Source organism: Talpa occidentalis, unplaced genomic scaffold (assembly GCF_014898055.3).
Source record: "Talpa occidentalis isolate TD23 unplaced genomic scaffold, MPIMG_talOcc4v2.1 talOcc4.9, whole genome shotgun sequence".
Classification (NCBI taxonomy): Eukaryota; Metazoa; Chordata; class Mammalia; order Eulipotyphla; family Talpidae; genus Talpa; species Talpa occidentalis.
The window spans coordinates 92485343-92499450 of record NW_023605305.1 but is presented as its reverse complement, the minus strand read 5'-3'; the positions used below and the strand labels follow the sequence as shown (position 1 = coordinate 92499450).

The 14108-nt window shown below is 38.5% G+C and overlaps 1 protein-coding gene across 3 annotated transcripts in view; it reads right to left on the bottom strand.

Annotated features, from left to right (window-relative positions):
* The window catches only part of LRRC8C (leucine rich repeat containing 8 VRAC subunit C), a 99807-nt gene that overhangs the window by 57055 nt on the left and 28644 nt on the right, over positions 1–14108 (bottom strand). Inside the window, exon 1 of one of the 3 annotated variants that reach the window (XM_037498748.2) lies at positions 13754–13957. The exons of the other annotated variants lie outside the window; for them this stretch is intronic. The gene's annotated coding sequence lies outside the window, so the exon portion shown is untranslated. Of the gene's footprint in view, positions 1–13753; positions 13958–14108 lie in introns of those variants that run through there. 3 annotated transcript variants of the gene reach the window in all.

Here is a 14108-nt window from a genome sequence, read left to right as displayed (position 1 = left end):
TTGATAAATATATACAGAAAATGGTACAGCCATACAATAGAATATTTTGATAATGAAAAGAAATGGAGTACTGATAATTCTGCAACACGAATGAACCACAAATATTTATATGTATGTGTGTGCATATATATGCATATGCATACATATATGAATGCTAAGTTAAAGAAACCATTCATAAAAGTCACATATCGTATGATATTATTTACATGAAATGTTCAGGATAGGGAAATTTATAGAAACAGAAAATAACTAGTGACTGCCAAGAGCTTGGGATGAGAACTGGAGTTATGGTGGAGAATGATAGCTAATGGGTATAGGTTTCTTTCTGGAGTGACAAAAAATGTTGTAAAATTAAATTGCACAACTCTGTAATTATAGTAAAAACCTATAAATTACATACATTAAACAAATAAATAATATAATATGCAAATTATCACAACAGATCTGCTAAAATGCATTTTAGTTCATGCATTACTGATGCTATTTTCGTTCTTTGATAGGATGCCTATTTTACTGAAAGTTACTAAATTCCTTATAATTATCTCAGAGGTCAGATCATTATTTACAATAAAAATATGAGTCTTTAATAGTTATGTTCAACTGTATTGAATTATAACTGGCTTCTATTTCTTTAATGATTGAATATTCAGGAAATACTGTAGCAGGCAAAACCACAGAATGTCATATTTTTGATAAGTTTTAATCTGAACATTGATTACATTATTTTTAAGTGGCAACACAAAATGCAATTCAAAATAATCAATTTAAAACCAGAGGGTAATATTATAGTCTATGGAGCAGATCTACACAAAAATATAATTTGTCCTTCATAGCATTCAAATATTACGACCATAATCAATACCATATAACATGAAAGCTTATAGAAATACTTTTAATACTTTAAATACTGTCACCACTATTATTCAGCTTAGTGATTTATATGATAAATAACATATCTTAAGAAAAAATTAATTATTTTTAAAATAGATTAGATAACTAGCAACTCAAAAAGAAAAATTATTTTTGAGATGGCCTCTTCTCAATATGAGGTTATAGAGTTATTTACTTGTTGCATATTTTACTCAGATGGCACAATTATACTTTTTTCTGTGCAGCTCTTTGGTATTTCCAAATCATAAATAACTGAACTAAAACAAGTAGGAAAATAAAAGATTCTTGGTTTGAAGAGAGATTAAAATTGTGACATCGCTTACATACATTCTGAGTTAGTGTTACTAGTTAATAAGCCAATCAAGAGTATGAATTCTTAAGATTTGGGCATCTATATTCTTACTTGCAACATTTTAAAATGCTGCTTTTAAGAAAATGCCCCAATTTTAAAGCAATAAAAATGGAGCGCCATCAATATAACCTAGGATAAACTCAAAACATGTTTGATACACACTAAACAGCATCTAGGTAGCATCAAAGATTTGTTCCTTCTCTTATAAATCTAGAATGTGGCACTCACAAGTAAAAGGGATGCTAACAACACTTTTAATTGATTTTCTCCTGAACTCCTTAATTGGGTCAACAGTAGGCAGTTCTGTTTATTGCAATCACGTTAGGGGTGAAGCTGCCAAGTTAAAAAAAATTAATAAGTAAAATGTTATGAATGTGATTATTCATTAGCTACCCCTTCAGGATAAGTAAAATCATCTTCACATTCAAGTACAAGGATTGGCTGAAACAGTGACTTCAAAAGGTTTACTTCCAAAATTTCATTTGTAAAATCTGAAAACCCACATGTCAATCACAGATTAGTATAACATTTATTATTTTTATTTGTTACTTTGTAGATTCCTTAGGATATGGAATCTTAATTTATAATCACAAAGTCTGTAAGGAGAGGTACTTTTACTTTATCCTCCTAATATTTATGCCTTTAATTTTTTTCATTCTGATTACACAAGTTAACCTCCTGTATAATGTTGTATGGATGTGATAAGAGCACATACCTTTCTTAGTTCTTGATCTTAGGGGGAAAGCACATTACCATTAAGTGTGATGTCAGCTATGTTTTTTTAACTAAAAGAACATTATGAGATTTATGATAATCTTTAAAAAGCTCAGAAATAGATGCTGAAAGTGCTGAATGATTTTTCTGCATTTACTGAGTTACTAAAGGAGAAAGGACATAGAAGCATTTAATATGTTAAATTATAGTGAAAGATTTTTTGACTGTTTAGGTAACCTTATAATCCTGACATAGACACTGTTCATCTGAAGTTTTCCCTGTGGGAAAATTTTGGGTTATTAATAAAATTTTTGTCAGATTTTATGATTTGTGTTTTTCAAGGATTTTTTCTCATTTCATTAAAGTTGTCAAATGTATTGGAATATAATTAATCACAATATTTCCATGCTAGCCTTTTAATGTCTGTAGGATCTGTAGTGACACCCTCTCGTACAGTCCCAATATTGATAATTTGGATTCTGTTTCTTTTTCTCTTCTGCTGTCCCACCTTTTTATACGTTTTGCCAGATTCATTTAGATTTTCAAAGAACCAACTTTTGACAGATGCATTTTCTTTTACTTTCACCTATTTTCCATTTCATTTATTCTGCTCTTAAAATATATATTCTGTGAACTGTTACAGAGGCTCTGAAGTATGTAAACTTTCCCTGAAGTTTTTTTAGCAAGTCATCACTTGGTTATCTTCAACTCCAAACTATTTCCGTAGGTGAGTGGCAGTAAAACATCTGTTTAGGTCTTCTACCTTTCCCGGCTCTAAGGGTTTATCACCTCCAGGAGCATTTCTGGAGTCTGGTAGAGATCTAGAGAGTTTATATGAATATTTTGAGATCTTTTCTTTAGTAACTTTCATTCAAGATCTCCTCTTCACTTTCTTGCCACTATGAAAGGACAAATTTCCTCCCTCTGACTTTCCATGTCAATGTGACTGCAGCATCTGGTTTAAGATTTAGCATAGACCAGGGAACTGTTTCACAAAGAAGCATACTTCAAATATTGCCTAGTGCTATTCCTTTCATTCAAGCATCAACCTCCCTCCAGTTTCTACTTGCTTTTGCTTGCTCTCCAGTGCCTTCCAATAGTTGATTTTTCCCCCACCCTTCCCCCCAATGGTTAATTTTTTAATTTTGTCCCAAGTTTATGGTTCTTATCTGCCTGAAGGGTATCTGATACAAACTATCCCATGACTGATGTTTTATTTTTTGAAAGGTATTTGATATAGGTCCTGTTTTTCCTCTTACACTATTTCATGGTGGCAGCATGCTAGAAATTTTGTAAGTTCAGGAACTCTAAAGAGTTTGTTCATGTTGGGTAAAACTCAAATCCAAAATGCCATGCTCCCAAAGCTAGTGTGATTCATTTCACATACTTTTCTATGTTGACTTCTCCTCAACTTCTGAAAGAGGTTTCCACTTCACCTTTCCTTTTGTTGTTCTTTAAAGGGATTTCTGTGTATTTAAATCCTTTACATCTGATGACAACAATTTAACAGTTTTTTTTTATTACATTCATAAAGTAACTCTTAAAAAAATCTAAAAGTTAAAATGCTTCTAATATAGACATCCCTTATTACTGGTTATACCTGCAGCTCTATCAAATGCACATCTCTAGTATATTACCAAACAATTTGTATATGCCAGAAGCTCAGCTTTAGGAATTGAGGGACTGTATTTCTTAGTATTTTACCTGACATGAACAAACTCTTTAGAGTTCCTGAACTTGGAAAATTTCTAGCATGCTACCACCATGAAAGGAGAATATCCTGTATAAAATGATAACAGAAAAAGTTGGGACTAGAAAATAATAGAACATAAAGAATGCTTTTAAAGGAGTATCTTTAAAAGACAGTAGCTTTTGTTAAGGATTATTTCATTAAACTTCACCTATTCTAACTAGACTTAAAAGCCATAAAAATCTATTTGTAGATGATATCATTATCATGGAATCCCTGAAAATCCTCAGAAAAATGTGATACATGTAGGTTTGCCTAGTCCACAAAACGACACTGAACGGTAGTCATTACTGAGACACTTTACTTCTGGTAACAGAGCTACTTGATAGGCTCATTAAAGATCTGTCCTTCTTGGGCGTCCCTGGTGGCGCAAGGAGTTAAGATGCAACTTATGAAGCTATCCGCAGCCACCACAGCACAAGTTTGATCCCTGGCCAGGGAGATACCCACATGGCGCAGAAGACCTTTCCTTGTTTGCCCGCTGCTCCCCTCAGCAGTGTATTTCAGTCGATCCACCTGTTCTGTTCCCCACTCTGTCTCTGGTGAATCCTCTCACCCCCTGCACTTCTGGCCTGTACCCCAGCTCTTGCATGCATAAATAAATAAATCTTTAAAAAAATCTGTCCCACTTAATGTATAGTATAGTATAGTATAGTATAGTATAGTATATCCTTGAAGTACATACTTGTTACATGCTATGCCAAATGTGTCATACTTACAGATGAATTGCATTTAATTTGGTATGACAATCCAATAAGGTACTAACATCACACTTCATAAATGGCAACAACACCTCAATGTTCTCCCTGGATACTTGTCTGGTACCTTTATATCCTTCAGAATCTCAACTTCCTAGATGGATCAGAATCTCAGAAGGAATAGAGGGTCTTTGAGAAAAGATGGACACCCCAGTTAAACTAGAGGGAAAAGTGATGGAGAGAAATTGGGTGCTTCTTCTGGGGACCTGACCTTAAAAAAGACAAGCTGAGAGGACAATATAAAATAATTCTGGCCTGAAAGAAATAATTAAAAATATGACTAAGAATTTTACAAAGCCTCCACAAAAAAGCTAATGCCTTGGCTTTAGTAGTTTTTCAGTATGGTAGTAAATTTGCTGAACACATAACAAGCTAGCTTCTATGAATACATCAATACTTCTTGCCACATTTGTTAAAATAAAACATGCTAAATGAACACATAAAGTACAGACCAGGTTCATAAACTACCCAAAATAGGTAATAATGAAACAGTGTCAATCTGCGTTATGATTTAAAAACCTTCCCTGATTAAAATAAAAACACATTTCAATTCAAAGTAATATCAAAATATTGCTGGCAATTATGACTATGTATGATTAAAAGCTAAGAATTGTGAATGACTAAGTAGCAAATTCAAACATTAATACAAAAATGGAATGAGAGAGAGGGATCTTTCCTTGACCACAACAGATCACAAAGATTTTCTAAATTGAGTGACTACTTAAAAAATTTTTTTAACTTGAGTTGAGACAGAATCCATTAACAAGATATAATGCACAACTTCCTTATGTGAAGGAATAGTGAGCTTGAACCCACATTTTTATCTAGTCTAACAATGATATCTAACCAACTACTTTCCTCATAAAATGTCTTTACTGAGAATAAATCTGTGAATTGACCTACTAGAAACTTTATGTCCTTTATGTAAAGATGGAATTTAAACTTTAACACATGCTCATAAGTTATTTATCCAAAAAAGTTTTTCTCTAGAATTCCATTTAGTGTATGAGTTATCCATCACCACCTCCTTAGGAATAATTTTACTTTTGCTCTAATGACAGAGAGTTAGTCTTTCTTCAGCCTTCATTTCATTCATTCAACAAATATTTATACATCCATTGATACATGTTAGACACTTTCCTAAATGCTGGTGATATAAAAATTAACATAACAACAAAAATCTAATATATTTATATGGTTGGCTTGTTTTTCTTCAAGGTAAGACCCTATACTTCTCTTAAATGAATTTCATTGATTAGTTTTGACTATTTCTTTTTTTTATTTTATTTAAATGTACCAAACCCATTCCCAGTCTTCACATCAATATCAATCTACTCTATCCACCCTGAGGCTACTTATAGGAAAATCAGGCATCCAGATTCTTAGATTAAATGCTCAAATATTCAGCTCAGGTCCTAACCCTAGACCCACCTCCAGCTGTTAGTTCCTCTCGATAACTACTCTCTGGTTACAGGAAAATACAAAACAGTACATTAAGTAGAAAGCTCTGTGTATTACTTATCTGTGTGCAGTATTTCCTAACTTTGCTGATAACATTACCCTGAACCTTGTTAATGTCAAGAGAAAATACAAATAAGCTTGGCAGTGTTTTCCTCATGAAGTTATTCTGTTATTTTTTAAAAAAATTTAAGGTGATTAGCTAAATGATCCTCTGTAGTATTTTTCCAGAAGTTGGATTTATAGGCTATATCTTTCCTATTTTTTTTTAAAAAAGATATCTGAACCTGTTTCTGATTTTCACAAACCTCTAAAAATATTTGAGAAGGACCAGTTGGTAATTTTTATGGATTTGACAAGTTCTTCAAATATACAGGCAGAATTTACAGGATCTATGAATCTTCATACATTTAACTTACTTAGTGATTTTTACTGGGGCTTTATTTTGATGTCCCAATTTCATATTTTATATAATATGTAATCTCAATTTCCAACCACTTATAAAAAATACGCCTGAGTACATATTTTATGATCCTATTAAGGAGGACAGCTTCTAATTTCACTGTCAAGTTTCATTACCAGAATTAAAGATAATAGAAAGGGAAATGGATACTCTACAATGTTAGATTAGAAATATCACTGTAACATACCCCATGACTATTGCTTGAACTCCTACATTTCAGGCTCTCTGCAGGTGCTATGATTACAACAGTGAATAAGACAGATATGGCCTCTGCCCTCATGGAAATTTCAGTGCAGCCCCAAAAATCAAACAAAGAGAAAGGATATTGAAAAACAAAGATCTTTGGAGGCTCGAGGAAAGGGAAAAGAACTATGAATAAACTCAAAGCTGGAGGAGATAAGGATGAGTTGTTTTGGAGGAAGCGAGCTTGTAATGGCCAACAGACTCCGAATGCTGGAAGAAGTCAATATGTAAAGAAGACACATCCTCCTAGAAGCTCCCAGCCCAGGTGGATGCTCCTTAATGAACCACAGCAAGGGACAGAACATGAAAAGCTAAGAATAACTTCAGAGGCCTACCTGCACCAAATTCTATTTGTTATGAACTGAAATCTATTTGATAGGGAACACAGTATTTTATAATTATAAAGCAATGTTTAAGAGACCAATCCTCTGATAAAGACAAATTAATTTATACTTACATATATTTAACCAGACTTAAGAGTGAATGGCTAACATTAGAGCCTTTCCAGCATAACAGCAATTAATCATGATGAGTATTTAACCATCATGATGAGAACAATCATGATGAGAACTTAACCATCTAGGAAATGAAAAGATGCAGGATGCAGGTAGTAGAGGTTTGAAATGATAACAATGAATTTAATAATTTTTCCAAGGTTAAATTGGGAGAAATACATGTTTACATATATATCTATATATATTTACATATTTATTTATATATACCTATATATATATATAATTGACCTCAGTGTAAAAGCCAATAAAGTGTACTTTTTGATAAACATCAAAAAGACCTCAATCTCATTCAAGAGGACTTGTTATTTAGGGTAGCAGATGCTTTCATACAAATACCTGGGACTACTCTTTGTGTCTTATTTTCATATGTCCCTTTTGTGATTTTCCAACATACTATAGAAACATGCGTTATCAATTCAATGAGGCACTCTTGCCTCTGTCAAAAAATTGGTTCTAGGGGACAGGGCAAAAACATCTTAAAACAATGATTTTAAGGATCACAGTACATAAATAGATACACAGTATATCATGATACTACAATTTGTGTATGAAGGGCTCTGAGAGGGAAAATAATAAGAAAAACAACAATAAGGAACACTTCTGTATGAGTGCCATCATGTTCAGAGTTTCACTAGAGAATCTAAAACCTAGAGTTTTTTTTGTTTGTTTCAGCTAAATGAACTTTGCTCTACATCCCCATCCTTCTCTGGTGTGGAAATTCTCTCTCTCTCTCTCTCTCTCTCTCTCTCTCTCTCTCTTTCCTCTGTTGCTCTCTCTCTCTCTTCAACGCTAGAAGCAGTGGAAATACCTCCCCACCCCCATGCTAGATACAATTCAGCACCACCATACAGCAAGCCTAAGATAGAGATTGCTCTATCAGCAACTCTGGTGTTAGTTCCAGCACAAGTTCTAGAGCTAGAACCTGTTCTAATAACAATTTCAGAGACAGAGCCCTGCAAGAGAGACTCAGATCTAGATCAAGCTCCACATCCAACTCCAGTACAACATTCTGACCTAGAGCCAGCTCTGGTAACTATTGCAGAACAAGGGCTGCTGTGGCTACACAGCAAGTGAAAAATCAACACCAGCTTCAGCACCAGCTCCAGAGTTAGAGGAGCTAGTTCCATTTACCAGATTCACAGCTGGAGTAATCTCTGACTCACCTCCAGTGGTTCAAGAGACAAATACAGGGCAGACTCTAGAACCAGAGTCTTCCTGTCCCAACTGCAAGGGCATCCTTATTTTCCTCTTTGGTGTTTTCTTTTCATAGATTTGCAGTCACTTGTATTTTATGTTTTAAGAATCATACAATATAAACTTTACTTTTTTAAACATTAATATATGTACAATTCAGAGGAATTAACTACACTATATGCTGTGCATCATCAACAATAGTTCCAGAAGATTTCATCACCCTAAAGAGAAATCCTGGGCCCATTAAGCAGTCACTTCAATTCCCACTTCCCCTACTCCATGGCAACTATTAATATGGCAAAAGTGGGAATATCTTTTGTCCTGATTCCATGGAAGTATTCTTTAAAGAATATTTAGTTCTCCTGTATTCCTTTGCTTCAAAATATTTCAGTCATCTGGAACATTTTCCATTACTTCCCTAAGCTTTAAAGCATCTTAAAGAATCAATTCAAAATTGATTTTTGGGTTTTGCCAATTTTCCCTTTTCCTTTCTAAACTCTACTCATTTTCTGAAGCCATATTACCATTTTGCTACCAACTGCTATTCACAGCTGGATACAGCATAGATTATAGAACCCCACTTTAAAAGGATACCCATCCAATGCCAGAAAATGATTCCAAATTCACTCCCCAAATTTGATAGTAAGTTACACATCAAGGTACAATTCTCAAGTTCTTTTTTGTTTCACGCACAATATTAGAAAGAAGTTCTGTCAGTCTCTACCTTTTAATACTTAGGAAACGTACAATATATTCCTGCCAAACTATCTACTTAAAGCAAAGCTCTGAGATAACCCTCTAGGCTCTCTGTACCAGCCCTAAGCGCAAAGGGAGCACAGTCACATACTAGAAGTTCGCGACCACACCAGTTTTCCCCTCTTTGCCCACACTGACCCGGCAATCTCTTTCCTATTTCTCTGGTCTGGAATGACCAATGTCTAGCAGGCTTCAGTCATACAGTTGAATAGCAGTGCTTCATTTTCTTTACCACCTCCTTGTAATTTTTTACCCCTCATAATTGGTAATGAGACCTTCTGTGTCTTTTCCCTGTGCTAATGTTCTCTGAGGTCACTTCTGGCTGTAGATGCCACACTGTGCAATGTCCAGTCCTATTTCTAACCAAAGAGGTTTGTAAACCTTGCTTATTATCTTAACCTTCTCTCCAAGGTAGATTTTCTTTTCTCATAGGTAAATCCTATTCCTAATTAAAGAAACCCATCTGGACCATTACTCCATGTTAAACGCCAAACTACTCAAATACTGTTGATGTGCTCAATGTACTTGCAACCTAACGAGGTAATTATTCACCATGGGATCAATTTATTAACAAAACAAAGATATCTTACATGGTAATTACAGAATTATCACCTTCCAGGAAATGTAATACCTGTTAGATTGGTGAAGACTGGGATGAACAAGAGAAAAGAAAAGAGGGTGGTACCACTAACAATCATACAAAAGAGACAAAAAATTTGTGTATTTTCCTAATAATTCTGAGAATCTCTCTCAGGATAGCTGACTCATCTTTTATTCAAGAAATAGAAACCAACTATGTTTGAAACTATGCAAATAATATAAAGACATATAAAAACATCCCTGACCTCAAAGAGTTAAATTTAAAAAAAAATCATTAGAGGAACTGTCAGAATTAAGATTTAATTGACAAAGAATTTAAAAGGGGAAGGTATGTGGGTTCAGGAAGGAGGTTGCATTTAGACTGGGCCTTGGAGGAGGTGCAGCATTTCTGCTGGGAGAGGCTTGGTCAAGGGTGAGGTATGATAGTAAGTTACACGTCAAAGTAGAATTCTCAAGTTCTTTTTTGTTTCATGCACAATATTGGAAAGAAGTTCTGTGTGATAGGTGTGTGGTAGGAAGATACTGGGATTGTCATGGTGCCTTGAGTGATAAGCAAGGCTGAGAAATCAGGAGAGGTAGAAAACAGGAAAGTGTGCTTGCCAAAAATTACAAATTCCCATCCATTGAAATATGGCCAGTGAAATTCTAAAAAAACATAGGCAGAGTGGGGTGAAGTACAAAGTACATAAGGTGAATAAATGCTTCTAAGTCAGGGCAACAACAAGACAGGATGTGATTTAAAAGTTAAAGATGTTAAAAACTGGATTAGGTCTGTGAATACCTGCAGGAAGAGTGAATCACTGATAGCACTGACTATATGCATGTAAGATACACATAAAGTGAAATACAGGAGGAATTTCAACCAGTGCTAGGACATAGGAATATTAATTCCTATTATGCAGTGAGTACCTACTAAGTGACGAACCACCCTTTACATGGGTTGTTACATTTAATCTCAGAATGATCTAGCTAGGTGGGCTTTATGAACCTCATGGCACATGAAGAAAGTGGGGCTCAAAGAAGTTCAAAATGTGAATTAGTCTGTGCTCCTACTATGCAATAGAGCCAGAATTTAAGAGCAGATTTTCCCATCTGTGGTCACACACTTTATCCTATGCCAATCCAGAATGATTTATATTTTAAAAGAAATTAAGTGGTGGCTTCAAGGATACCTTTATAGTATGTCACTCTCTGGGGTTGCAATATGCTGTCATTTGTGATTCAGTGCTGAGATCCAGCCAGCATTCTAGAGATTGAATATAAAATCTTGGGAGTGTGTTGTAGCGCATGAGACCAATCTCTGCTGGGTGAGAATAGCTGATGGGCAGGAATAAAATGTCATTTAGCTCAAGCTCTTAATCAGCCATTTAAAAGAGATGACTGGCAAGAGCATGAATTGGGACAGAGATGGCTCTCATTCCCAATTTGAATTTTGCTACACACACGGAACACCCAGGACAAGTGACTTTACTTCCTGATCTCAGTTTGCTTATGTGGTCATTATGGTACATTATGTATATAGAAAAAGAGGCAGTTTTGGATAACAGAAAAAGTACATGATTACTTAAGAGGCTTGGCCTCATGTAGGCACTAACTTAACTGAATAGTCTTGAGGAAATCACAAACTCTAAGCCTCTTCCTTCTTCTGATACATATGGGTGGTACCATCTACCTCAAGGGTTTACTGTGTTAGGTACCTAGAACAGATAGATTCTATTAATGTGCCATATTGAATTATTGACACAATGCTCGGTAAAACAAGTGCATATTTCCAATCCATTTCTTTTTAAACTTATTTTAAAAATGTTTTCAGTGACTATAACTTATACTACAGATCATTAAAAGAACATTAAAGTGTGGTAAAAATTGTATATCTTAGGAGTTAAAAAAATCTTGGTACTGTTAAAAAATTGGTCATTAAAAAAATCTTGGTACTGTTTTTAAAAGATAAATTGTCATTAAAGCAGAAAATTATTCATTTTGTTCATAGCCCTGGACACATTTTATTCATTAAAGCAATTCCTACTTTTTTTTTCTTTTTGTATAGAAGAACTGGGGTGTAAGTCAAAAGTGCAGGGGGTAAGAGGATTCACCAGAGACAGAGTGGGGAGCAGAACAGGCAGATCCACTGAAATATACTGCTAAGGGGAGCAGCAGGTGAGAACGGAGGAGTCTGCTGTGCCATGTGAGTTAGTTCCCCAGCTGGGGATCAAACTCAGGCAGTAGAGGTGATAGAGCTGAGACTTAACCCCTAGGCCACCAGGGAGGCCCCAAAGCATTTCCTTGAAAAAGCATATTTCATTCAACAAAGTGCTTAATCTGAGAAATAAGAGATTAGTACCATTAACAAGACTTTGATGACTGTATTACTAAGAAAATGGTTAAACATGCTTGCTATCTCTGATATGATCACTGGGTTGGTGGGTCTCAGTCTATTAAGTGAACCATGAAAAACACCCATGCTTACAAAGCTGTTCCCTACCACCGCTGAAAAGCAAACAAACAAACTGACCTCAAGACAGTATTTAAGTTCATCACACCAAAGTAAAACAAGTCAGGCTTACTCTCTCAGTCCTCCCTATTTAATCAAGTCACAGGAATTCAAATATCTTAGACCTCATACATCTAACTGTTCACTATGTCCCCACATCTGACACAAGGGTAATGGGTCTGAGCAAATTTTGTGACCTTCAGCTTACATTGTGGGTTGCCAGAGCCATCCCATCATTTAAAACAAAGAAAGAGAATGTTTAATATAAATTTATGAAGCTGATTGGCCCTGGCGATTTTGCAGTTATGCCAACTGTGAGGGCTGCCATCACCTTCCTGCTCTGTCATCTTGGTGGCATTTTAATGACTCTCCATCCAGAAGCCTCTTGATACCTCGGGAAACTACTGCATACCTGTCCCAAAACCTGGCAGTTGGTGAAGACCACATTTCTCACATTACTGAAGGTTTTTAAGAAGTATGTAACTGAAACAGGGCTGCCTTTTCCTTTACCCAGTTCTCCACCATAGAAAAGGCTTTGTTAAATATGGTCATTGGGACCTTCCTCTCCCCCACATCGACTAGTTCTTGATGTTTACTTTAAGGAGGGAAACTTGTTTTTCCTAACTGTTTTGCTGGTAGTTTAGAAAGCTCAAAGAATCTGAAACCAAGAGAAGTTTGGCCTTAAGACTCTGACTTAGGCATTCTGGGATGGGGACCCGCCGGGTGGCTAAGCCAAGCGAGGTACCATGAGAGGTTTTGAAAGATCTGGACTCTGATTTATGTATATACCGCCAGGCGTGGGATGGGGGTGGGAAAATTGGCTGAGGGAGAAAAGAAAGTAATTAGTGTCTACAGAGCACATCCTAAGGTTCCCGAGTTGCTAATTCCATCCCTAACCACCTCCTTGCTGGGAACCAGCTGCAAATGGAAAGATGGGCGAGCCTGGCTTGGGGTGGAAGACAGCGGTGCTGGCCTCAAGCGCCGGCCTAGACACCTGGCTTCTGGGCCCGCCCAGCCCGCCCAGCCCGCTCTGCCCGCTCTGCCCACCAGCCCACAGCGCTCCCGGCCGCTCGGAGACCTCCAGATCGCCCTGCTCCAAAGTGCTAACTTCAGGCGCTCGGGGCTGGCCAGGGGAGCTCGGACTAGAAGCGACAGGCCCTGGGGTGTGGGGGATTTGCAAGGTAAGAGAGACCCACCGTCGCCCCGGCCGCGGTCCGGTTTTCTCCCGGTCCTCGCGCCCTCACCCCACCCCCGAGTCTGCAGAGCCGGCCGCGGCCACGCTCGTTCCGCGCCAGGCTGGGGTCCCTCGCCCGATCGCCGGGGCAGGCGCGGGCGGGGTGGGGCAGGAGTTGGCGGGTCCCTGCGCCCCGGCAGCGGTGGCTTCGGGGCGCCCCTGGGGTAGCGACCACCTCCGCCCGCGGGGAAGGCGGGCGCGGGCGCGGGCGCGGGCAGGCGAGGCGAGGCGGGGCGCGCGCGGGCTCCGGCGCACCTAGCGGACCGAGCCCCGCGCTCCCCCGCGCTCCCCCGCGGGCCGCCCCTCTCCATCCCTCCGCGGTCCCCGCCCTTACCTCGGCGCGCTCGGGGGCCGGCTCGCGAGGGGCCCGGGGGGCGCCCGGCTGGCTGTCGGCGGGGCTCAGCGGCGGCCGGCGACGGCGGGGTCGCCCGCGGGGCCGCTGCTCATGGCTCTTGGCGCCCGGAGCTCTGCGGCCGCGGCCACGGCGGCGCCTTCCTCCCGGTCCTCTTCGCGGGCTCCGAGCCGGGACTCAGCTAACGCCCCAGCCCCGCCGCCTCCACCCCTCCGCCTCCCGGGCCGCGGACGGAGCCGCCTCCAGCGCCGCCCCGCGCGCAGCCGGGCCAGCGGCAGCCAGCGCCGCCCAGCGCCCAGCCCCGGGTGGCCGCCGCAGCCGCCGGCCCTGGCCGCGC